Source organism: Lissotriton vulgaris, unplaced genomic scaffold (genome assembly GCF_964263255.1).
Source record: "Lissotriton vulgaris unplaced genomic scaffold, aLisVul1.2 SCAFFOLD_826, whole genome shotgun sequence".
Lineage (NCBI taxonomy): Eukaryota > Metazoa > Chordata > Amphibia > Caudata > Salamandridae > Lissotriton > Lissotriton vulgaris.
Window position 1 is genome coordinate 494,219 of NW_028241440.1, and position 26,542 is coordinate 520,760.

Sequence of the window (26,542 nt, forward strand, 5' to 3'; positions counted from 1 at the left end):
TGCTGTCACTGGAAGTGACATCACGACAGGAAGTGACGTCACGACAGGTGGCTTGCTACATCGCGCTCATTAGGCCTCTCTGGGACGAGATCGCAGGTCACAGCCGCTGCACACGCGCTGTCTTCTCAGATGCAATCGCCTTAGATGCGAAGCCAGCGCGTGTGCACCGGCTGTGACCTCCGATCTCCTCCCAGAGAGGCCAAAGAGTGAAGTCCAGCTGTTTGGCAGGGGGACGGCGTCCACCCGGTAAAATAAGTGGGGGACGCCCTCGACCCGCGTGGTACCCCGACTCGAGCCCTGATCCTAATATTTCCTTCGGTCTTACGGAACACTCCCACACTTTTTTTTATAAATTGAGCTTCCATGAATTCCTGTATCCTATTTTTAAAGTGTGTCATGTACTTTACAATGTGTATGTTCAAGATGGTGTTCTTATCTATATCACGTGTCCCTCCTACCCCTCAATGATTTTCTATGTACATAGTATAAAACTTTCTTTCTGAGTCACAAAGTTCTCCAGACCTGTATTTTTATAAATTCTGCTGACATAAATTTTGGTTTAGTTTAGTCTGTATTCTTATACATTGTGCGTTCATAATACTATTATTTTTTTTCATCCATCACGTGGCGCTCCCAGCTATGCTTTGCTTTATTTTTCTGGAATATATGCTTTCTAGTTCATCGTATTTGCTCCCTCCTAATTCTCCCATTAGTTTTAATATTTATTACTGCGTCACGTGACACTCCCAAGCCTGTATTCTCTTTCAAATACTTGTAAGTCTAAACGAATGTAATTGGCAGCCACGGCTATTGCAGCGCGTTACGCTGGGCGGTGACGTCAGCAGCCATGGCTCGTGCACGGCGTTACTCCGGGCGGTGACGTCAGACAGAGGAGGAACAGTGTGGGGAGTTGTAAAATGCGGGATATGGACGATGTCAGGTAAGTACCGAAAAAAAATATATGAATTTCGTTGCCCGTGCTGCATCACATTTGGCGATGCAGCGCGGGTAACACATTTTTTTTTCCAGTACTTACCTGACATCAGCGTCAGATTAGTAACACGGGCATTCCAGCAATGCCCCAGGGGCCGGTGTCCGAGTTCCTGCTGTGGCTGCTTTTTTGACCAGTCTGGGGCCCATTTGGGCGCTGTCTCTATTGTTCGAACAGCTAGCGGTCCAGTGGGAGTCTGAGTCACCTTTCTACATGCAGATGGGCGTTAATTACCTCCTATTTAGACAGGCAGACGTATCACTCCCTTTGTCTCGCTGGCCGGCCCATTAACATGTGCACATACTGAGTGGGGGCAGGGGGCCTGAGTAGAAGTGGCCTCACTTGTTTCCAGGTGCGTTTCAGCAGTGTAAACTAACGTGTGCATTCCCCCGCATTTTTTTTACAAGATTACGCAGAAGCAGTCATTTGAAGAAAGGCATTATGCAAATGTGGGCGATTTTTATTTGTGTGTGCCCAGGCCGATTTTCAATCCCAATCCAACCCTGCCTGACATCATCCATATACCGCATTTTACAACCCCCCCCACCCTGCCCCTCCTCTGCCTGACGTCACCGCCTGGCGTAATGCCCTGTACGAGTTATGCCAGCTGACGTCACCGCCCAGCGCAATGCCCTGCACGAACCGTGGCGGCTTCCAACATGTACAATACTTTACAAACTACCTTTTAAATGGTTAGCATTCCTATTATGATGCCCTAATATGCATCTTTTTTTACATTTACAGTGTATTAAAAACTATTATGGTGTCTGCAACCAAAAAGCTTCAGCAACTTATACAGTAAACTTTATCGTAAGGATCTTTTCTGAGTTGCCTCCTCTATATTGGAAAGCTGGATATGCACCATCAGGGATGTGTAATTCCTATAGCCCAACGCACAGCACATATTCGTTGAGGTCAAGGGCAACAAGTTTTCATGTGTATTGTGTCTTTGGCTCAAGGAGGCCCAACTCCCAGCATCACAAACCCTATGGCTGCCAGTCAGCAGCACCACATAATGGGTCAGAGAAAGGCACTATCTGCAGTTAACGTAATATGTTTGCCCATATGTTAATGCTGTTCAAATCTCTATTTATGGTTCATTACTTGAATTTATTTATTGCTCGGGCGCGCACTCTAACTAAATGTTGTAACCTCTGAGTGCACAACTGTCACTGACTCCAGTATACAAAAGCATGCACCTCTAAAACACGCCTGACCCACATATGCTTATCAGAAATATCTGCTGCCAAGTTAATATTTGTGTTCATATGTTAAAGACCTTCAAACTTGTATGACATTGATGCAGTCATTATTATTAGTTAGAGTGACTGTTCCCAATAAATGTTGTAAGCTCAGACTGCACTACTGACTGTTTCTGTACTAAAACAAGTGTACACAGACTTCCAAAGTTTAGCACTACGAGGCTATGCATACTGCTCCCACAATACTCTGCGATTTGACGCAAATAATTGCAGAAGCTTAAAAGCAACTTTGATAATACTTTGCTTTCAAAATAAAATGTTCATAAAAAAGACAAAACAGGAAAAAAATGTTTTTGCTAAACTAATTTAAAATATCTATTTTCATTTTTTTGCAGCATCAGTTAATAACGTGTTAATCCATTCTAGTATTTCCCAAAAATATTCATTATGGAAAATCTCTGTAACAACTTTCAATAAGATTATGGGAAACAAAATTCAACAAGCATTGGCAAACACAGTAGGTCTGAAATTGATGGTCACCTTTTTACTTTTGTCATTTGGGACTCGCTTTGGCATCGTGTTTGTAAAACGTTATTGGCATATAAGCTGCTGCGCCCTCACTATTATAACAAACTTTGGCAAAAGCAAAAAATATTTTTGGTTTTAAAAAGCACAAGCTTCCGCTGTAGTAACTGGCACTGAACACAACTACTTTAAGTGCTGATATGCTCCTTGTGAAACAGCACAATGCTGTGACTCACAGTGAAGCGATCCCATACAAAGACAGAGAAAGAGAGAGACCAGAGAGTAAGCATAGTGGATGAGAGTGGAGGGAACAGAGAGAGAGAGAGAGACAGATGTAATAAACGCAAAAGGTCACTGTTAATGCCAGACCAAATTAGGGGCCCAATTATTCAAGAAAGTCTCAAAAGTGGACCCATGAAATATGTCCTAGCATTAAGTGCAACTATACAGCTTTTGTGAATTCTCAAAAATGTACACAAGTAGGACAAGAAATAGTACTCCTAGAAAATACTCTTGAACTACATTTTAACATGAGCAAATTTGCATGTGTAGATTTGCTCATGCGAAAATCTGAATGTTTACAAATTCACTTTTCCTCCAACAACTTTTTTCCCAACTCAGGAAAAAGGTGTATGTCTGCCATTGTCGATAAGAAATTTCCAACATTCTTCACTATATCAAAAGATTAGAGAAGATTTCTTAAAAACGCATAAAACATGGAAGTTAGTGGGTTTGCACAGACTCAAAACGCCATTCTGACCATGGAATATGTCTACCATGTAAAAACATTTACCATTTTTATTTTAAAAAGCTATTCACCTTTAAACAATACTATATTAATTACAACATACTTTTCACTTTCTTCTCAACAGGCTCAATATTTCAAATGCAGCAGATGACCACTTTCAGTTAGGAAAACCAAATGTAAATCAAACTTGCCTTTTACTGCCGGTATACGCTAACAACTATTAATTTTGTTGACTCTAAGAATTAGGACTATGGAACGGTGTTACAAAAATATAATTCATTCTATTGTCAGATATCTACCTTGCTGATAGTGGAATTAGCACTACTTTTTAGTCAACAATAATGTGTAGATGAGTGGTGTTGCTTCTTCACCTTCAAAGAGGAAGATTTACATTTTTATTTCAACAGATAAACAAAATAATTACTCAATTTCCAAAAGGTGAAAAAAAGTGTGCCTCAACATTATTTTTTAAGATCATTTGGACACAAGACTAGACTGCAGGAGAGTCCAAATACTTATGGACTTTTTATGCTGGACAGTATTGCTTCTAAATACTCTTTCACGGCTTTCTTCCAAACCTTCCAAAAAGATTTCATGAATTTACATGTTTAGTCTTTCAGGTCTGTATATCTCTAATGTAAAACAATCATACTTGTTTTCTCTTTTGTAAACTGACATATGTAAACTCATCAGTCACTCCTATGGTAAGCCTTTACAATCCTGAGTGTTGAGTGTTGAGTACATAGAAACATGTAGTGTAACCTGTCAAACACTTTGAAATACTACCCTCCCACTAGTCCTAGAGATGGATGTAGAATTCAACCGTTCTTCATAAAATAGAATTAGATGTCACTAAGTACAAACTGTTTCCATATTATGGTAGCCCTAATGCGTCCCTTAAAGATTCAAGCGAAGTCCAAACACATACTAACTGAAACACACCAACCATTGGTAACTTTTGTAACTGTTGTAATTATTTTTCATAACGGACCTTCTACAACATCTGGACATTACACTGTTTTCTTTAAATCACTGAAAGCTTGGATACATTGCAATGATAGGCAATTAGTTTATAAGCAATGTTTGCCTAAAGAGTTACCAAAACTTTACCTAATATTTTTAAAGTCAAAATTCTAAGATCAAAATTTGGCCTTTTTTGGATTACTACTGTTAAAGTAGATTACGCTGGTGTTGTATTTTATAAGTGAGGGTGAGCAGCTTGAAGATGATCCTATTCATGGTATTAAGGTAGTGTAGGTGGATCAGGTGGTGAATGATGTGCCTGCAGCAGAGAACATTGATAATCACTCAGGTGGACGTCTTTTGGACTTGTTGTAACTGTTGTACATGTTTCACTGGAATTCCTATATACAGTGTTTAGCCACTGTGTAGTCTGCTGCTCATGAAGGACTGTCACTGTTTTTCTTTTGTTTACAATCCAATTGTAAATGTTGCACAGCATGTGGAGGGTGTTATAGCAGTACGAGGAGACGGAGTAGACCTGCTTACACATACAAACGGAGGAGTTGAAGATGAATTCTAGGTTGTGCACATGCTTGATAACTGTTGGTACTGTCCACAATGTACTCAGCTAGCGTAAGTCATCCGAGCCTGAGAGTGTGGGTCTGACGATGAGTACCTTCCTTTTGTGAGACTTCATGTTTAGAGAGCTGCTCTTTATGTACTGCGTGACGTTGCAGCCGTTCTTATTTTTTTATATTATTCATCCTCGACTCAATCAACAAATTATCTACAGGTACACACTCACACCTACTTTCTACCCTTCTTGCCTATGGTTAACAACCGTTTCTTACACTCCCACTGCAGAATCCGACTAACACTCTGTAAGATACTGGAAAACAAAACACCCATTTCCTCTACAAGATAGTAGGATCTTTACGCATCTGCTACCTTTCTTGCTTTTCACCTTATTCTACATCCACTGCCTCAAATACACCTACCTACTACATTTCTTGCTGCCTTTGCCAAGTATTATTGTAATTCAAAATGGAGTCTCTGAAATGGGCCCAGTGTTGCAATTTTTCAGCCCTACAGCCGCAATGGTAACTTTGTACACTTACATTCGTTCATTTCATGTGGTAGTCAAATCAAATCAAATCAAATTTTCTTTATTCGGCACTTAAAAAGATACCATAAAAGTACATAAAAACAGTTAAAAATACATTAAAAAATTGTTCATCCAATACATTTCATTTCATTTAGTCCAAAGTCTCAGTTTGCAGGGCATCATATTCAGCTCATCTCTCTTGAATTCCTTAGCCTCACCGCCCTCTTAATAAAACTCATAATACAGGAAAGGGTATATGCATCATTAGCCTTCTGTAAAAACATTAATGCTACCTTAGCATGTTTAAACTAGGCTTGTTTCAGTAATACCACCAGGAACTTTCGCCTAGGTAATGAATAAAAAGAGCACAACAAAACAAAATGAAGGGTATCCTGCGGAGACCTATTGTCGCAGCCGCAGGTACCATTCTGCTCGACCGTTAAGGTAAAACCAGGGGGATCAGCCAACAGGTGGTGCAACAGGTTAAATATAAAAGGGGTCATATAAAATCTGTCCTGTGCATTATGGATCAGAGAGAGATAGGGTTCCCCTCCACTCTCTATCTTCAATAATCTATAAGCCACAACTGTAGATTTTGACTCTTCAGTAGCCGCCCTCCTTGCGATTGTCCATTCCCCAAACATTTTCTTAACCGACGTTTTATTCTGAGTGGTAAGGGCTTCAGGTTCCGTGAACAGAGGTTCTTACAGCCAATGGCCTCTAGGGTGCACTTTACATAATTTAGCCAGGGGATAGAGCTCCATTTATCTGTGATAATTTGTCTACTGAGGCCTGCCTCGGGGTTGTACCAGATTTTCATCCAGGCCAAAAGTGGTCTGATCTTAATCTGGTCTTCAATGTAGGGTTCTCCCAGTTCCTTGTGTAAAATGTATGCAGATGTACTAGATGGGACTTTCAATATCCTTCTGAAGAATTTGTTTTCCTCTGCCTGGACCGGGTATATGTTCACAAAACCCCAAACTTCCGCCCCGTAAGCTGCCTTAGCACAGCATATCGATCTATACAAATTCATCACTTGCTCGGGTCACCATCTTCCCAGCCTTCTCCCATACCCCATTATAGCCCCAGAGGAGGCCACCAATTTTGCACATATGATCACGTTTTCGCAAGAGATTCAGGCATTGGTCCGTGGTCGACCTCCCCTCCCTGAACCCATATTGCGTGTCCGTTATTACCTGGTGGGTATCTGCCCATTCGGACAGGCGATTTAAAACCACCCTACCCAGGACCTTCGCCGTGACATCAATCAAAGATATAGGGCGATAGCAATTGGGGTCATCCCAATTTCCTTTTTTGAAAATTGGAACTATGTGTGCCGAGGACCAGGAATGCGGCAGACCCACCTCCACTGCTGCGTTCAGGACCCTTGTAACAATAGGTGCCTACAGCTCTATTTTACTGAGGTATAGGTCAGGAGGAATTCCATGTGGGCCAGGCGCCTTATTTTTAGCTAGCCCCATGATTGCCCCTTCTACTTCGGCCAGGGTGATCTCTGGCCGTACCGTCAGTTTTAATCTCTGCCCTTCAATGCTATTTACTTCCCCCATGTGGTTATATACATTTCCGAAATGGGAGTGCCACTGCTCCGGCAAAATGGTGTTTAAAATTTGTGGGGCATTTGAGTCCTGGAAACATGGTTTATTTATAATTTTCCAGAACTTCGTCAGATCTCTTCTTTCCGCCGCCTCCCTTAGATCCACCCAGGCTTGTATTTGAAGGCTGGATTTACGGGCTTTTAGTGCCTTCTTGTAGGTCAGCCTACATTGAGCTATATAAATATTATCTCTAGGGGTTATTTTTAGGCTAGATTTAAGATCTTTGTGTGCCTTTGAGCATTCTTTATAGAACCATCTATGTTCGGGAGTCATTGATGTCCTAGTCCTAGTGGTCCTTAATAGTCTGTCAATGAGGTGCGCCATCTTTTCAAATGCAATTACTACAGCGACCCCCTCAATATTGGGGTCGAGGCATGTATTTAATGCATCAGCCGCTGTAATTATTAAATTTTTTAAAAAATTATCCCCATCTATTTTAGACCATCTAAGTCTTCTCTCTTGGTCTGATATCTTCTCCATTGCTCCTACCCCACAAGATGTGTTTTTAATAGTTGCACCTTTTAATTCTAGCACCAGGGGGTTGGGATCGCTAAATATGCTGCTTTCTATGTACACCCTACTAACCCAGCCTTTGAGTATAGGTGACACCATAATATAGTCGATGTACGACCGACATCCTCTGCCCTTAAAAGTAGGATTGAGCTCCTCACCACTGCCCGTTTCTATCAGGTCCATTGTGTGGACCAAATTGTGGCCCTTCATCACCTTATCTAGCTCCACCCTTTCCATAGAATGCGAGAAGTGTGGCCCTTTCTCCATTGTACACCGTGACCAATCCTTATTTAATGGCCTATGGTTTGTACAAAGGTGACAGTTGAAGTCCCCTACCAGGACTACAGATGGGGCTGCTGCCGATTTTGCCGTTGGCACCATCGTCAGCTGGGCATTTAGGCGGGAATCTAGTTCTTTTATTGTATTTCCTTTCCCATTTTACCCCACCGCATTGTACCAGTTAACCAGGATGATGTTTAACCCTTTTGAGCGAAAGCCCACTGCCTGCATGTTCTGTGATGCCCAGTTGAGGTTGGACCGGACCCCTTGTATGAGAAGGTCTACATATATGATCAGCCCTCCCATGGCTCTCCCTGGGGCTGACCTATGTGCAGGGACTGAAAAACACTTAAACCCTTCCAGGGAGAAATGGTTACAATCAATCATCCAGGTCTCCTGCAGGCATATTACATGAAACCCGGCAATGTATTGCCTCCATTCCTGATCTTCGTATTTGGCAGCAAGTCCTGCTACATTCCAGGATAGTATTTTCAGTCCATCCCACCCAACTGTTCTTCTTATCCTGTCCCTGGGGGGATGGGTGAGTGCGTTTCCCTCAAGTATAATAATTTCATTAGGGTCAACTGCCTTATTTATATTTAAAAATTGGGTGCCTAAATCAGTACTATCTGGTCCCGTTGACTCGATCTCCCCTACAGTACATAGTTGGGTACTCTCTGGCGTATTTGCCCCCTTGCTTTCCCCTCTCTGCGCTAACTCATTTTGAGGTGTTTTAATCAGGGGTGTATTAATCTGTCTGTGACTCTTGTCCCTTGCTTGTATATGTCTAGGGTTTGTGTCTATCCCTAGTCAGTCTACTCCTTCTAGGGTCGACGGAGGGTCGAATCTATTCTGGAGATCAATCCCACCCTGATTCCTCATGCCTACATAGTGTGGTCTGCGGTTATGCCCAACTAAATTCCACTCCCGAGCTATCCATCCGCCCATGGCACTCCCCCGATTATAAACCCCTTTAGGATAAAAGAAACTAAGAGGCATAGACCTGATGTTACTAGCCTCCGTGGTTGGACCCCAAATTAATATCTGATCCACCACCTGCATGTTTCTAAAGTTCACCACCACACAATCCCCGATGTCCTCCTTAGGCCTGGTTCCCACCCAATTCACCCGCCGAACCATTATTATTTCCCCCTGTTCCGTGCCCACCAGGGGCCTACACTTGTTTAACCAGAACATGGTTCTATTTTTGAGTTCGCCATAAGTTTCCACCTGTTCTGGCCTCAGCACTGGAACTCCTGTAAGGATAATTACATAGGGTGCTGCGTCAGGAGGTAAATTGAGGGTTACTGATGTATTAGAATGCCCCTTGGTGGTGGTATTCTCTGGTGGGCTCTGGCTTGCGGGGGGGGGGGTCGTGGCTTGTCTGTGAACCATTACTCGGTGTATGCCCTTTGACACTCCCTGGGGTGCATCTCTACTGTCAGCGGGCAAAGTCGGGGGAACCGGTATCGGGCCTTCTGGTTGTATATTCAGGGGGGTCAGGGGTTGTAGAATGGTGTTCCCATGGGGATTTCCGGGTATGTTTATGGGTGGTATTTCTAAGCTAGTAATAGTATCCTCCCTTAATTGGTTTTTACCTGGGGGGGCAGGGTTACTGCCACCTGACAGCCCCTTTGTTTTAACCAAACGTATTACTTTATCCAATCTGCTAAGGAACAATTTAGTCTGATTGGCGATGAGTTTTTCTAGATGGTTTTGTAAGTTAGCGATTATTTGGGCTACCCACATTGGGGGCACTTGTGTGTTTGAAGCAGCCCCCCCAGTAGACCTTGTATCTGTGATCAAACTATCTAACGGGGCCTTATTCGGGGTGACTCTCTTACGCCTGGACTTATTCCTATTAGTTTTCCTAGCCTCGCTAGTTTGAGGTGTTTCCCCCCTGGAGGTTATCTCCTGTGCCAGTAAAGACCCATCTTGAGCACAAGGAATATCAAATATCTCAAGGTCAGGTGAAGCTAATAACGATGTTTGGGCTTCTGAGTCTATCTCCAGGGTTAGTGAAACAGGTTGGGGAGTTAATAAGAGACTTTTCTCTGTTCGCTCAATCTCCGATGCTACTTTCCCTAATGCTTGACATAGCATTCTATCAATGGCAGTAGGTTTGTCCGGGATCGATATAGGGATAACTTTAGATTTACTACCATTAGAGGAGACTGGAGGGGTACACTTAGGTAATTTTGATGACCTTGTTTGCACTGTGCTTGCCATGTTCATGTACTAATCATTTTTCTTTATAAATGGGACAACAAAGTGTTTCCTAGGTTCACCAAACTTTGATCACTAGGTATCCAGGCAGTGGCATTTGCCCACTATCACTCCCAAGCGTCTCTAGTTCAAGGTGGCTCTCATGATCACCCGTTACTCATGTGGTAAGGTATATATCATGTACTAACCCGAATCTTGTCCGATAGTGTTTCCAGGCACTTCCCAATCCACAGATGTTAGGGACCGGGCCCGTCCCGTCCTCCTCTGTCCCCGGACGGCCACAGACGGCCCACCCTTTGCCCGGGCTTCGCTCTGCATCCTGCGAGGTGGGGCTGACGCTGGTCTTATGCGCCTCCTGGCGCGGTGGTTTGCTGGTCGGTCTGCAGGGGCTTCTCGGAGTTGGGGTCCCCAGGTCCGCCCTCGGCTCGGCGGCCGCGCTCCGGTGGTAGGAAAGGAGGGAGGCGGCGGGAGGCAGGCGGACAGCTTGCACAATGCTCCACAGCTACTTTTACAGGCAGCGGACAGGCTCTCATCCCCACGAGGCAACAGGTAGGTTTGGCCGGACTCCCCCACTCAGCAGGGGCTGACGCTGGTCTTATGCACCTCCTGGCGCGGTGGTTTGCTGGTCGGTCCGCAGGGGCTTCTGGAGGTTGGAGTCCCCATGCCCGCTCTCCGCTTGGCGGCCGCGCTCTCCGGTGGTGGGAAAGAAGCGAGGCGGTGGGAGGCAGGCGGACAGCTCGCAAGATGCTCTGCAGCTACTGTTACAGGCAGCGGACAGGCTCTCACCTCCACGAGGCAACAGGTAGGTTTGGCCGGACTCCCCCACTCAGCAAGGGCTGACGCTGGTCTTATGCACCTCCTGGCACGGTGGTTTGCTGGTCGGTCCGCAGGGGCTTCTGGGGGTTGGAGTCCCCAGGCCCGCTATCTGCTCGGCGGCCGCGCTCCGGTGGTGGGAAAGGAGGGAGGCGGCGGGAGGCAGGCGGACAGCTCGCAAGATGCTCCGCAGCTACAGTTACAGGCAGCGGACAGTCTCTCACCCCCACGAGGCAACAGGTAGGTTTGGCCGGACTCATATGGTAGTCATTTCTCACACTCAACTACGAAATTCGACAATCTATCTGTATAATGAGATGTGAAACCAAATATCCACTTCCCTGTCAAGCCAGTGGGTACTTTGCACCGCTGCAGCCTTTCTAATTTTTCACCTTTTTTATCTTCTCAATCAACACATTATCTACACATATAACACACACCAACTTACTACCTTTTTTTGGCTAGGCTTATCAATTATCCTTGAATTTTATATTCTGATTCAAACTCATGCTCTTTCTCGAGCCTTTTTCTTCTAACCAAAGTGGAAACAATACTATTTTGGAATGAGTAAGTTGAATAGACATGTTCTAAATTTTTTATTTAGTACTGTATTCTGATATGACAGCCTCAGCCTTTTCCTAAAGTCATAAAGAATGACTGATTTCAAAATTTAAGAAAACATAAGAACACAATATCCTTATAAGTAACAGCCTCATACTGGCAATGAGTGAAGAGGAGAAATTAGTGCTCCAGACATGAGCTATCAAATTATGTTGAAACTTTAGAACAAATGAATTCCAATACTGCTAACAAGAAAATTGATGTGCATGAAATACCTGATGAACTGATTCAAAGTCAAGGCCCTTTATTGAGCCTTTTTGTTGTACCTACTAACCCAGCCGAAAGCAGTGGCAAATTTGCACACTTGCTGCCTTTCTTGTCTGGGGTTGTCAATTGTCCTTCTTGCAATACAAAATCAAAGTGCAGGCCCTTTATTGAGCCTTCTTGGTAACTATTACTCATAAATGGCAGTGGGTAATTTGCACACTATTTTTTACATTATTCATCTACCACTCAATCAACACATCATCTACACGTACACACACCTACTTGCTGCCTTTCTTGGCTATGGTTATCAACTATTCTTATATTTCATATCTGTATTCAAAGTGCAGGCTATTTATCGAGCCTTTTTCATGTAGGTACTGCCCTGGCAGAAGGCAGTGGGAAATTTGTACACTTGCTGCATTTCTTCGCAGGGGTTATGAACTATTCCTATTCAAAATGCAGGCCCTTTATCGAGCCCTTTTTCTTCTTTCAACTACCACGGCCGAAGGCAGTGGGACATTTGAACACGTGCTGCCTTCCTTGGCTGGGGTTATCAATTATCCTTCTTGTAATACAAATTCAAAGTACACACCCTTTACTCAGCCTTCTTGGTAACTATTACTGCAGAATAGCAGTGGGTAATTTGCGCACTTGTGTCCTTTCTTGCGTCCTTTCTACCGCACAATGTGTATACTTTGTGCACTTGCTTAACTCCTTAGATGAGATACCCGTTTCTCAGGCTCCCACTGCGGAATCTGACTCACAGTCTATAATGGACTGGAAAACCAAACACCCATTTCCTTTACAAGGCAGTGGATTGTTTCCGCTTCTGCTACCTTTCTTCCTTTTCACCTTATTCTGCATCCACTACCTCAAACACACCTACCTGCTAACTTTTTTTCCAGCGTTTGCCAAGTATACTAATTCAAAGTAGAGTCCCTGAAATAGACCCGGTGTTGTAATTTTTCAACCCTATTGCCCACAGTGGTAACTTAATGCACTTACATTGCTTCCTTCAATATGGTAGCCAATTCTTAGGCTCCCACTGCAAAATTGGACGCCCTATCTGTATAGTGAGGTGGAAATCCAAAGATCCACTTCCCTGACAAGGCAGTGGATAGTTTGCACGTCTGCAACTTTTCAAATTTTTCACCTTTTTCTCTTCCACTCAATCACACATCTTCTACACATAACACACACCATCTTTCTGCCGTTTTTGGCTAGGATTATCAATTATTCTTGAATTTCATATTCTGATTCAAACTCGTAGCCCTTTATTGAGCCTTTTTGCTGTACCTACTACCCCAGCCGAAGGCAGTGCTAAATTAGGACACTTGCTGCCTTTCTTGGTTGGGGTTATCAAATACTGTTCAATTTCATATTCTGATTTAAAGTCAAGACCCTTTATCAAGCTTTTTTGTTGTAGGTACTACCTAGGCTAAAGGCAGAGGGAAATTTGCACACTTGCTACCTTTCTTGGCTAGGGTTATCAATTCTTCGTGAATTTCATATTCTGATACAAACTCATGGCCCTTTATTGACACTGTTTGTTGTACCTACGACTCCAGCCGAAGGCAGTGAACATTTCCACACTAACTGCCTTTCTTGGCTAGGGGTTATCAATTATTGTTCAATTTCATTTTCTAATTCAAAGTCAAGGACCTTTATCAAACCTTTCTATTGTAGCTAATACCCCGGCAGAACAAAGTAGGATATTTTCACGCTTGCTGCTTTTCTTCACTAGGGTTGTCAATTATTTTAAAAGTGCCTACAAGCTTAGCAAAAATATTTTCTTTTGAAAACAAATTTCAAACTAATCGTCTCTGTCAAACTTCATTGACATGTTCAGTCATTTCTCCAATTGTTACACTCTTCTAGAATAGTTCCATATTCAGCATCATTTCCTTATTGAATATTCCTAACAACTTCCTTACATTAAAAATATAACCAAATGTTAACATTACCAATGCTACATTACATCATTTACTTATACTACATGTAAAGCATAACAACAAATTACAATACCACAATATATCTGGACAAGCTTGTTGTGAAGACTCTTGAAGAAAATTAAACTTCTCATTATTGATGACTTAAGCATGGTATCAAACTTAATGCTTCCCTTTGCGCACTTAAGAATGCTGCAAACTCTTAAAACAGAGTACAACATATTACTCTCAATTTATTTAAGGCACAGACAATTGTACTATGTCCTCAAATTCTGTTAACTGTACAAAATAACATTCACCAATGTTTCTGTTGAGTGGCACCTTCAATATACATTGCAGACATTGGGATTCACAACTTAAATTCAGCTTTCCTTCTACATTAAGAACAGCAGTGTATTCTTCCTTGCTTTCCTTAAGGCATAGACAATTATACTGTGTCCTCAGATTCTGTTATCTGTGACTAAACAGCATTCTTCGATCTTTGTCTCAACAACTGCCTTCAATCTACACTGCAGACAGCAGGGTTGACAACTTCAATTGAGTTTTCCTTCTACATGAAGGACCGCATTACATTTAACATAGTTTTCCTTATCACAGATACAATTCTACTCAGTCCTCACATTCTGTTATCTGTAACTAAATAGCATACTTCAATCTTTGTGTCAACAACTGCCTTCAATCTACACTACAGACAACAGGGTTGACAATTTCAATTTAACTTACCTTCTAAATAAAGGACCGCATTACATTCAAGTGAAAAAGCTCCTTAGCACACGTCTTAGACTTAGTATTCTTCACAGTATACAAGTGTTTCCACCATTGATCACTCTTGCATTCATAAATGATTCTTGTCCTTAGGGTCTTGTAGATTCCTTTGTTGTTTATTTCTGGAGAATCACAGCCGACACGTGTTTCGTTGTATTGGGAATGTAACCCACGACTTTCTCAAGGCTGTACAAGTGAAAAGAGAACAACATAGAATACTGTTTTTTTGGGACTTATAACAATGTCCTTTAGATATGTGTTTAAACAATTACAAAGAATAAGGTGTATCAGTGTCTATATTCGTACTTCGGTTGGGACATGTAGGTGGTGGTAAAACAGAAAAAAATACATTTTTATTGTTAGACTTGCGAAAGTTATTCTTTTATATTATAAAAAATTTTGAGATTCACATATAATGTACCTCTGATATTCAGTAGGTCTATGAGCCTATTATAGAACGGAGACACCAAGTGATGAATGATTGTTCACCGTGGTAAGTGATTCGCCATTAGTTTAAAATAGGTGTTCATAGTGATAGTGTGTTTTGGTGAAACACCGCATGCAATGCATTTTATATAGAATTTATATTTATGGTAAATACCGATTTCCAGAAAACTCGGTGGAATCTGTGAAGATGATGGAGGGGAAAGACTATCAATAAATATTACTTGGTAAAGAACATAACTAGCGTATTAGTGAGATGCATATTATTGTTCCTTACTTATTATGCGGTGATAATTCCAACCCGCAATGGGGTTCAATTGGGGACGTCTCTTGTGTGATGATTTTGTTTATAGTACAAGTCAATATGTGACTTCCAATCCGATAACAAAGGCTGAAACAGTAAGGTGGTGTCTGATATTAGAGTCCAAGTAATTCCTGAGTAGTTGACTTATAATTAAGTCGCCTAGTTATTATTGTCAATTTTTTATTTGCAATTTTAATCAAGGTTTATTCAATATACATACAATCTGAGTGACACCCAAGTCTCAATTATCTTATTTCGTTTAGTATGGTAGAGAAAGTCTATTACGTGGCAACCTCTAAGTACTTCAGTTGCATGTGCTTCTAGTATTTCGTGCTGTCTAATCCAACTTAATTATTCAAAAGGGTAATAGGCTTATTGGTTCTATTATAACATGTTAACTGATAATGTCAAATTAGGCTTAATTTTTTTCCCTCTCCCAATCCAGAAAAGTGATGAGTCCTTTAGCGTCTGAAACACGCTGTGCCTAAGATTGGATTTGAATTTCTGAACAAGCTATCTATGGAACACGCTGTGTCTAAGATTACATTTGAATTTTCTGAACAAGCTATCAATCGGTTGTTATTCGAGTACTACGGCAAAGCCCTCCTCCTTCTTACCTTTCGCCAGCGTTAACAGTTATTCTCTGCGGTCACTCGTCTTTCGTCAGTCTCTGTTCGAGAGCTCGGCGAATTGCTGTTGCTTTTATCTTCCGGTCTGTATTTTCTGATCCCGTTTGTGCGGTATCTCGTGGGCGCTTAATCCCGCGAGATATACGCATTTGTTATAACCGTGCTAGGTACCTATTCAGTTTCTAAGCCGCTTTGGCGGACATCTTAGAGTTACCAATCCCCAGTACATCAGTAAATTCTTATATATTTCTCGAGTATTTGGACGCCACTGTAATCCTGATATATCACCATATATCGTAAAATTGTGGCATATTTTTATGGAGTTCTCTTCCAATAAATTCAGTCATTAATTCAACCTGCCTAAATTTATTACCTAAATATTAGTTGACGTAATAATATTTTTATAAAGGGTTTAAGCTATATTTATATACGGTATAGGGTTCTGGAAAACTTTAAAATTGATAACTAATCGATGAGATGTAATATCTGTTTCCTGATTTCTTTCTTTGTACATTTGGTCGTTAGATATAATATGTTCTTATTCAATTATGATTTGATAGGTTCGAGAGATTCTCTTCTCTTGATTAAATTATTTGTATGGACTTATGATCTATTACTCGTTGTGTCAGTATTCCAAACAGCGTTCCTTGAAGTGCATATTTAGTGACTATAGGATTTTGTGATTTTAAAGAAATTTCGCGAGTGTGAGAGTGCTCAAAATTAGTCTCTCCATCTTATGAGGTTCATCACAAAAGGGTGCAAATAATATTTTTACATAAGTGAGTGCATGGTATTTTCAGACAACATAGAACAATATCAAAACCATTTACATATATTGAATAAGATAACTTCATTAATTACAACCATCAAAAAACCTGCATTTTTCTTGAGAGTCAGATTTTATCTCTCATTATAGTCAGTTTGTTTGTCTAGGTACCCAAGAAGTAGTGTAGCTCATGGTCTATATTAAGGCCCTGATCAACACTCCGTAGTTTGAGTATCCAGTGTGCCTCTCTCCTTCTTAGTGATAGTTCTATGTTCCCTCCTCTTGGGTGATTGGGTATATGTTCAATACCAAAAAATTCAAAGGAGTGATTTTTCTTTTGTGCCGGGCAGATTGACATGTGTGCAGCTATTGGGTATCTCATGTCTCCCTGTTTGACAGCTCTTATGTGTTCATTTATACTGTCCCTCATTGGTCTCACCGTACTTCCAACATATCTTTTGCCGCATTTGCAGTCTAAAGCATACACTACAAATTTGGTTAGGCAGTTGATGTTTGTGCGGATACGGTATTTTTGTTTATTCGGTCCTTCAAATTCAGTCTTTCTTTTGTATGCTCATTTACAAGCTATACAGTGTCCACAACTGAAAAATCCCAGTGTATGTGTGTCAAGCCACGTACCCTTACTTTTAGATATAGGGTAGCTGGGACTTAGTATGTTTCTTAATGTAGTTCCTTTTCTGTATGTTATCGTTGGTCTTTCTGTTATATCGTTTTTGAGTGATGAGTCTGTTTTAAGTAAGTGCCAGTGTCTATGGAGGCTTTTCCGCAATATCGTTGCCCAGTTGTTATAGTCAGTCACTATTCTGATTTTCTCATCTTTGCCTTTATCTCTGAGTAGTTCTTTCAATGTGTCTACTCTCTTCACCTTATCAATTCTTTGTTCTGCCTTCATGAGTACTTTTTTGTTATATCCTCTGTTTTCAAATCTTTTGAGAACTCCTTTTTTGTGGGTCTCAAATTTGTCATCTCTGCTGCAATTGCGGCGTGTTCTAATCAATTCTCCATAAGGGATAGCTCTTTTTTGATGGTCTGGATGTGCGCTAGAAGCGTGTAGCAATGAGGTGCAAGCTGTAGATTTGCGGTATAGTCTGCATTGTATCGTGTTGTTGTGTATATAAAACACCACATCTAAAAAGGGTAGTTTGGTGTTGCTGTATTCCATCGTGAATTTTATATTCAGGCCGTTGTTATTCAGGTATTAAAAAAAGTCTTGTAACTTTTCTACTGTCCAGATCATGATGCAGTCATCTATATATCTGCCCCAAAATAGTATGGCATCATTCCATTTAGAGGCTAATGGTCCCCAGATTCTCGTCTCCTCGAACCAGCCCATTACTAGGTTGGCATACAGGGGCGAAAATCTGGAGCCCATTGCTACTCCCTGTTTTTGTCTGTACCATTGATCTTTGTAAAGGAAAACATTGTTATCAAGTATGATTTCTACCATCTCTAAAATCATTTCGGTATGTAACCATGCACTGGCTGCCCTTCGATTTAGCATCTTTTTTATTGCTGTCAGTCCTATGTCTCTTTTGATGCTGGTGTATATTGAGACTACATCTAGGGTAACCATAAGCATGTTGTCATCTCAACTTAGGTCGGCCATGGTATCCAAGATGTGCTTTGTGTCTCTGATGTAGGACGGGAGGTTCGTCACCAGTGGTTTAAGAAATACGTCCACGTATTCCGACAGCCTCTCTGTCGGGCCTCCAATACCGGATATAATTGGTCTGCCTGGGGGGAATTTATGTGGTTTGTGTACTTTTGGTACAGTATTTATACATGGGTATCTTGGTCGGTCTACCCTTAAATATGTTAGTTCGTTGTCATCTAGTAAGCACGATCCACACCACTTTTTTAAATTAGTGTTAATGTAATTACTGAGGCTCCATATTGGGTTTCCTAGTAATGTTCCATAGCATTCTATGTCTTGTAGTTGCGTCAGGATCTCATGGTCATAGTCTTTACTGCGCATGACCACCATATTTCCTCCCTTATCTGCTTCCCTTATGGAAAGGTCCATATTGTCACTTAGTGTTTTGAGTGCTGTTCCTTCATTTCGAGTAAGGTTGTCATGATGGGTATGTGAGGCAGTATTTCTATTGTTGTGTCTGTCCAAATCTGCAGAAACTGACTTGTAAAACAAATCTATGTTATTGCCAGCTATGAGTGTTGGGGTCCATCTGGATTTTTCTTTGAATTTGCTTGAGATATTGTAGTCCATATTAATGTCCAGGTCCCTCATAATCTTATCTGTCAAGATTACTTCATCCTCACAGTCCGTTATGAATAGTAGTAGTCTAGTGTCTACAATATCTTGTATGGAATGTTCACCACATATCAACATACCCAGATTATGCTGCTATTCTTTATTCAATGGTTTGTTCATTTCAAAGTGTTTTTTTAGTTTCAAACTTCTTGTGAATTTAAAAAGATCCACTTCAGTGGTACATAAATCACCAGTACTGTTAGGACAAAACTCATGCCTTTCTTTAGTACAGATACCATATCATCAGTTAAATCAACATCACTCAAATTCATAACAGAAACATTGTCTATTTTTTCTGATTCTGGTTCCATGATCTGGTTCTCATTCCTGGACGGTTTGCACCTGTTCCCCCCTCTTTTGCCTCTCCTTGTTTTCCTGGTTGTAGTGTTTGTCTGTTTTCTCTGTTGCCAGTTTTTATCCTGCGAATTTCTAATAAAAAACTATTGTTGGTGCCTGATGTGTTAGCTGCCCCACCTTGTCCTTCACTTTCACTCCCGCTTGAGTTCATAGTGTCTAGTGATGTGGTACTGGAACTAGCTGACTTTCCTTTGCCTGGGTTTTGGGGAGCTGCTTTGGGCACCAGATGGTCTTACTTTTTGGCGAAAGTGAACACCCTCCCGTTCATGTAATCTCGCTCATCTCTTTTTAGTTTTCTGCTCTTATGTAATTTAATGTCAGTGACATGACGTTGTATTATGTCATTCAGAATTAGATTGTTTTTATTGGTTACTTGTGGTAGATTGAGTTCTTTAATTTCTATCTCCAGCTTCTCTATATCTATTTGGACTTGGGCCAGTTTTCTTTCACAGTTTTCAATTAAGATACCCATTAGTTTATTGGAGTTATTGGTAAGCTCCTTTTCCCAGTCTGTTAGTAAATCTGGTTCCAAGTCCTCTTAAGTCGGTATAATTTGTGACCTGAGGCCCCTGGGGACTCGTTTAACTTTTAGGTACTGTTTGAGGGTTGCTGCATCCCACCACCTGGATGATTCAGTAATCTTTAATTTTTCTAACCTCATGAATTTTTCTTTTAGACCTTCTTGTTTGGAGGATTGTCCTCCTATTCCTGAAGATGTGCTTGGTCTTTGGTTATCTATGTTATTGAACAGGTCTTCTGCATCTTTGTCTCAGTTACCCCTGTCATTAGTAAAGGAATTCATAGTGCTTCTTTAGGCCGCCATCTAAATATACTTGAAAGAAATGCACGGCTAGTGGTATTGTTTTTAGGTCTAATGGCGCCACTTAGAATATTACACTTGGTATTCACAAAGGTTCTATTGGGCAGTGCTACAAGGTAAAGAAAACCACTATCCCTCTTTAAGTTTGGAAAAGCCCACAAATGAAAAAGCTCCCTAGCACACGTCTTAGACTTAGTATTCTTCACAGTATACAAGTGTTTCCACCATTCTTTTTTTATTTTTATTGTTTTTATAAGATTTTTTTTACATTTTTCCCAATCAATGAACCAATAAATGTTACAGCACACTTATACATTTTAGATCATTACAATACTGACACCATTATTTGCGGGTAATTACAAATGAAATCTTGACATAACAAAGGATTAGAATCATATTAAGATCAGCAATTTGCGTACTTTTCAACCCGTGTCTTCAGCTGTATAGGCCCTAGCAGCAGTCTCCCCTTCCTGGTTTATCAGTCCGTTTTTTTTTGTTTGCCACTGGATACCAAATCTTCTTACCCAGAGTTCTACCTCTTTTTCCCTTTCTATCGTAAATTGCTTTTTCTAAGTTATAAGTTGACAATAACCGAGCAATCCACATTTGAAAGGTTGGTGGGACCCTATCAAGCCATGATGTAGCTATGCATATACGGTAAACTGCGGTTACCATAAACATAAACTCCAAGGGAACATCGTCTGTTCCTACCAATACCCCCAGCAATAATAAGTCATCTGAGAGTTTAATTTTGAGAACCAGCGATAAATCAATAAATTTCTCAATCACTTTTTTTAAAGAATACAATTGTGGGCATTGAGAGAACATGTGGATAATGTCTGCATTCGCTGAATCACATCGTGGACATATTATTCCTGAGTTACCTCCCCATTGTGCAATTCTAGCTGGGGTGTGATAAAGCGAGTACAGGGTCTTATAGTGCTGTGACTGTAAGGTTGCAGAGCATAAGACTGTGCGGCCCAGATCTAGGGACAGCTGGAATCCTTCTGGCTTTAAACCCACTTTTTCCACCCACTTCCTAGCGTACTTCTCCCTATCGTCGCTTTTGTATGTGCACAGTTCTGCGTATAAATACCGGATTGTACAATGATTACTGCGCTCTATATAGTCCATTATACGACAAGAACCAAAGCCCAATACTCCTCCCTGTTTGTTTGAAAGATAACTTCTGATCTGAAGATATTTAAAAAAGCTATTGTTTGCTACCTTGAATTTACTTTGAATCTCCTGGAACTGAAGAATCCCCCCCTGTTGATCCATAAGGTTCCCTTTATTGTCCCAGTCCCTCATCACCGAATCCCTAAAGATATCTCCAGGTAGAGATCTATTCGCATACAGACGTGTATAGCTATTGTGTCTTCCTAAACCTATTTTCTTTGAGATCACCTTCCAGATGCTATAAGCAGCTTGTAGGGTTTTAAACCTTGTGTGTTTAAAATAGCTAAAGTCGATTGTGTTAAAAAAAACATTTTCCGCCCGTCTCCCAGCAGTGCAATATAAACGTTAGTGACTCCCTGCGTAACTTCTCCCTGCTCTGTGCCACCACTCCCAATTAGTCCCTGGAAATACTGCATAGCTACGGCCCAATAGTAAAACCTAAAATCGGGTGCCCCTCCATCCCCCTTTTTCCCTTGGTAGTGTAAGATGTCGATAAGCTCTCCTGGTCTTACCATGAGCCCAAATAAATTTGTTTAGTATTGCTTCTATTTTGTTAAACCAAAGATGATCAAAGATGAGTGGAATAGCTCTGAACAGGTACAAGAATTTTGGGAATGTAATCATTTTTATCACATTTATACGGCCCATTAAAGTCAGGTGTAGTTTATGTATCCTTTCTGTATTTTCCTCTACTTAATTTACTAGAGGTCTCATATTGATCTCCACCAGATTGTCTAAATCCGCAGTGACTTTTATTCCTAGATATGTTGCTTCATCGACAACTCTGTTGTCTTGATATGTCATGTAACTATTCTGTACTATTTGGGTTTTCTCTCTATTGATTCGATATCCTGAGATTGCTCCAAATCTTGATGCTTCCCTCTCTATCTCCGGGAGCGCTAAATCTGGATTATTTGTAATGATGGCCACATCATCTGCATACGCGAACACTTTATAACTAATATCATATAGCTTAATTGGAGAGATCATATAGTTTTTTCCAGTCTGCGCAAAATAGGATCAATATACAGGGCGAAGAGCGTCGGGGATGCAGGGCATCCCTGCTTTGTCCCACGCTTTATCTGCACTGCCTCAGTGTATCCTTTATTGATTCTTATTCTAGCAGTGGGTTCTGAGTACAGTGCCTGGATTGCCTTAATATATCCGTTACCAATCCCAAACCACTTCAATACCTCCCATAGGTATTTCCAGGAGACCCTGTCAAAGGCCTTCTCCGCATCCAGAAATACAGCCGCGACAGGGTCCCCTGCAACCCCCATGGCATCTAAAATAGTGTTCATTTGCCTCGTATGCTGTGTGGGCCCCTTCCCTGGGATAAACCCGTGCTGTGATGTGCTAACCAAGTGCTCTATAACCCTACTTAGCCTTTGTGCAAGTGTTTTAGAATACATTTTTACATACGCATTCATAAGGGTTATCGGACGATAAGACCCTGGTTCTAGCGAGGGTTTATTTTTCTTTAATATCACAATGATATCAGCCCCTCCCCAAGATTGTGGGATTGATTTTCCTGTCTGTGCCTGAATAAGGGTTTCATGCATATCCTTCCCCAGTGTATCCTAAAAAGTTTTGTAAAATTCTGCTGGAATTTGGTCTGGGCCTGTGGCTTTTCCGGAGGGGAGGTTGTTCACCGCTCCATGTACTTCTTGTGCTGTAAATATGAGGTCCAGTTTTTCCTTCTCCTCATCTTGTAGCCCTACGTGTGTTATATCTTTCAGGTATTCCGTAATCTCCAGTTTTGTGGTACTTAGAGTCTGTTCGTAAAGCGTGGTGTAAAATTTCCTGAACACATCCTGTATATCCGCTACCTTATTTACTACGACTCCTACCTCATTCTTTATTTCCTTTATTTCCCCTGCTGCTAAGTTCTGTCTAGTCCGAATCGCAAGGAGGTGCCCAATTCTCTCGTTATACTCATAGCTTTTCTCTCTTTTAGCTAAGTAGTTAGCTGCTGTTCTCCTAACTATACTTCCACCATTCATCACTGTTGCATTCATAAATAATTCTTGTCCTTAGAGTCTTGTAGATTCCTTTGTTGTTTATTTCTGGAGAATCACAGCCGACACGTGTTTCGTCGTATTGGGAATGTAACCCACGACTTGCTCAAGGCTGTACAAGTGAAAAGAGAACAACATGGAATACTGTTTTTTTGGGACTTATAACAATGTCCTTTAGATATGTGTTTAAACAATTACAAAGAATAAGGTGTATCAGTGTCTATATTCGTACTTCGGTTGGAACATGTAGGTGGTGGTAAAACAGAAAAGAATACATTTTTATTGTTAGACTTGCGAAAGTTATTCTTTTATATTATAAAACATTTTTGAGATTCACATATAATGTACCTCTGATATTCAGTAAGTCTAGGAGCCTATTATAAAACGGAGAGACCAAGTGATGAATGATTGTTCAGCGTGGTAAGTGATTCGTCATTAGTTTAAAATCGGTGTTCATAGTGATAGTGTCTTGGTGAAACACTGCATGCAATGTATTTTATATAGAATTTATATTTACGGTAAATACCTATTTCCAGAAAACTCGGTTGAATCTGTGAAGATGATGGAGGGGAAAGACTATCAATAAATATTGCTTGGTAAAGAACATAACTAGCGTATTAGTGAGATGCATATTATTGTTACTTACTTAATATGCGGTGATAATTCCAACCCGCAATGGGGTTCAATTGGGGACGTCTCTTGTGTGATGATTTTGTTTGTAGTACAAGTCAATATGTGACTTACAATCCGATAACAAAGGCTGAAACGGTAAGGTGGTGTCTGATATTAGAGTCCAAGTAATTCCTGCGTAGTTGACTTATAATTAAGTCGCCTTGTGTAAAGACCGGATTTTCGGACCAGATAGAATCAGCTCACCAAGACACCACCAACCCGGCCGAAATGTAACCACCTCCCTCCTCAGGATCTACTTACCACGGTACCTGGGTACCTACCTGAGGATGGGGAAGTAGCAATATACAAGCTCATATCATCAAAAACACCACTAAATCTATAGGGATTACTAGAAATACTCACTGATTACTAAGGAATTCCATATTCTACACCACACTCATACCTTATAGTCTCGCGGTAACTTAGGCCCAGACTATGCTACCCTCCTACTCATAGTGAAGGGGGCAGTTCTGATTACTTACCATTACACACTGACCACAATCAGTGCTCACACAAGCCACAATCCCGTGGGTATATACATTGACCACAATCAATGCTCTCATTAATGCCACTCTCTCTAGCAGCAATCTCACTACGCACCGTATCCTCCCGGTGCTCTCACTCTCTCACACAAGCCACAATCCTGTGGGTATACACATTGACCACAATCAATGCTCTCACTAATGCCACTCTCTCTAGCGGCAATCTCTGTCCTATGAATACCTTCAGCTCTCTCTCTCTCTGTTGGGAAGTTTCTCTATATGTCTAATGTCTACTGGGGATGTAATATTATAGGTTATGTGATAGACAGTTCAATCCTCTCACACAAAAATGGCCAAATCACAATATGCAAAGGTTATTCTCTGATATAAGTGCTCCCTGCTCCCTTGCTCAGTTACCACTTAACCGGACGGAAAACGCATCGGTCCACATAACAGCATCTGACTAGAAGAAAGGTTAACTTCATCCTACAAATAACAATTACACAATGGTTCACTAAGAACTGGGGTCCCTTTATTACACAATAGCAAATTATAATATCACAATAACTAGCAATCTAGACATAGCCTGAAAGGTAAAGGGAAATAGACACATCTAAGGAATACATAAAGCTTTATTACTAACACATCCACATATAGCTAACAGGAACTGTAGATAGCTAAAAAGGGAAATGGATTATAACAGACTGCACATCGCTGAAAGAAAAGGGATTAATCAGTGTAACCATACAGTAGGGAATATAGCTTAGGAAATAAAGGACAAGATTAATGTATATATATATATATATGGGCACTAATATAACAGGACAGATATCACCTGATTATTATGAAGTCTTGTTCTAGCTGTCATCTGGGTTCCTCTCTCGTCTGTGCCTTGGCTCATCTCAGATTCTCCCCTGCACTCTTGGACACACATCTGCGCCGATCACTCTGCACTGGATTCCTCTCTCCCACGAACTGTCTTCACCTTCCAACTTCAGTCTAATTATATAGTTTCTGCCGCACTGATAACCGTCTGCTTCACTAGCTTCTTCACTCTGTCTGATTGTTCCAGCTCCAATGTCCAACTCACTCCAGCTGCTCCCACAGACTAATCCACGATATAACTTCAGTCTCTTCCAAAAGGTATCACTCCAAACTCCAGCTGTTAACTGCCTGCTCCAACTGATCACAACTCCTTCTGACAAGTAACTGCTTCTGACTGCTTTCTTCAGCTCCAAAAACCATCTGCCTTCTACCATTCCAAGATTCATCTGACTGCTCCAAGATCCATCTGACTGCTCTCTCCAGCTCCAAAAATCATCTGAACTCTCTTCAGCTCCAAACACCATCTGACTACTCTCTTCAGCTCCAAACACCATCTGACCACTCTGCCTCTGTGCACTTTGCTAATATGGAATGCTCTCTCCTCATGGAAATTTCCAACAGAAAGCTGCCTCCCACCGAATTCCTGTGCCAGCTCCGAGGCTCTCCGCGCAGCTGCAGTGACCATCTGCATGTTATGTCTGGACCCAAGAGACAAACACATTTTTACGATAAGAACCAGTCTCTGCTGGTTTTCCCCTAGCACACAACAGGCTTAACTATAAACATTACCTTTACCCTGCAAGCTCCTCAGTCAGCAGAGGCAGAAAGCAAAATGTAGTCTCTCTGGTTCTGGGCCTTGTAGGCCCGAAAAGGATGAAATAGACACTTAGCTCTATACACAAACCCTACCAATAGGTAATATAAAGTCAGAACTACAGGATCCACCCTCTACTATAGGTAGAATGATGAAAGGACACATAATTATGTCAAAGCCAATAGGCAATAGATGGATTAGAGTCAGGAATAAGGGATCTATCATCATATAAAGCGGCTATCCTCTAGTTTATGCTTCTAGGTCTGAAAAGAGGCCTGAAAAGGACCAAAACAAGCTAAGAATAGGGATCTAGGATGGTAGCAAGCTTAAAGTCACCATCACTCAGAAATAGAACCAAAAACCCGGTCACTACACCTAGTTATTATTGTCAATTTTTTATTTGCAATTTTAAGCAAGGT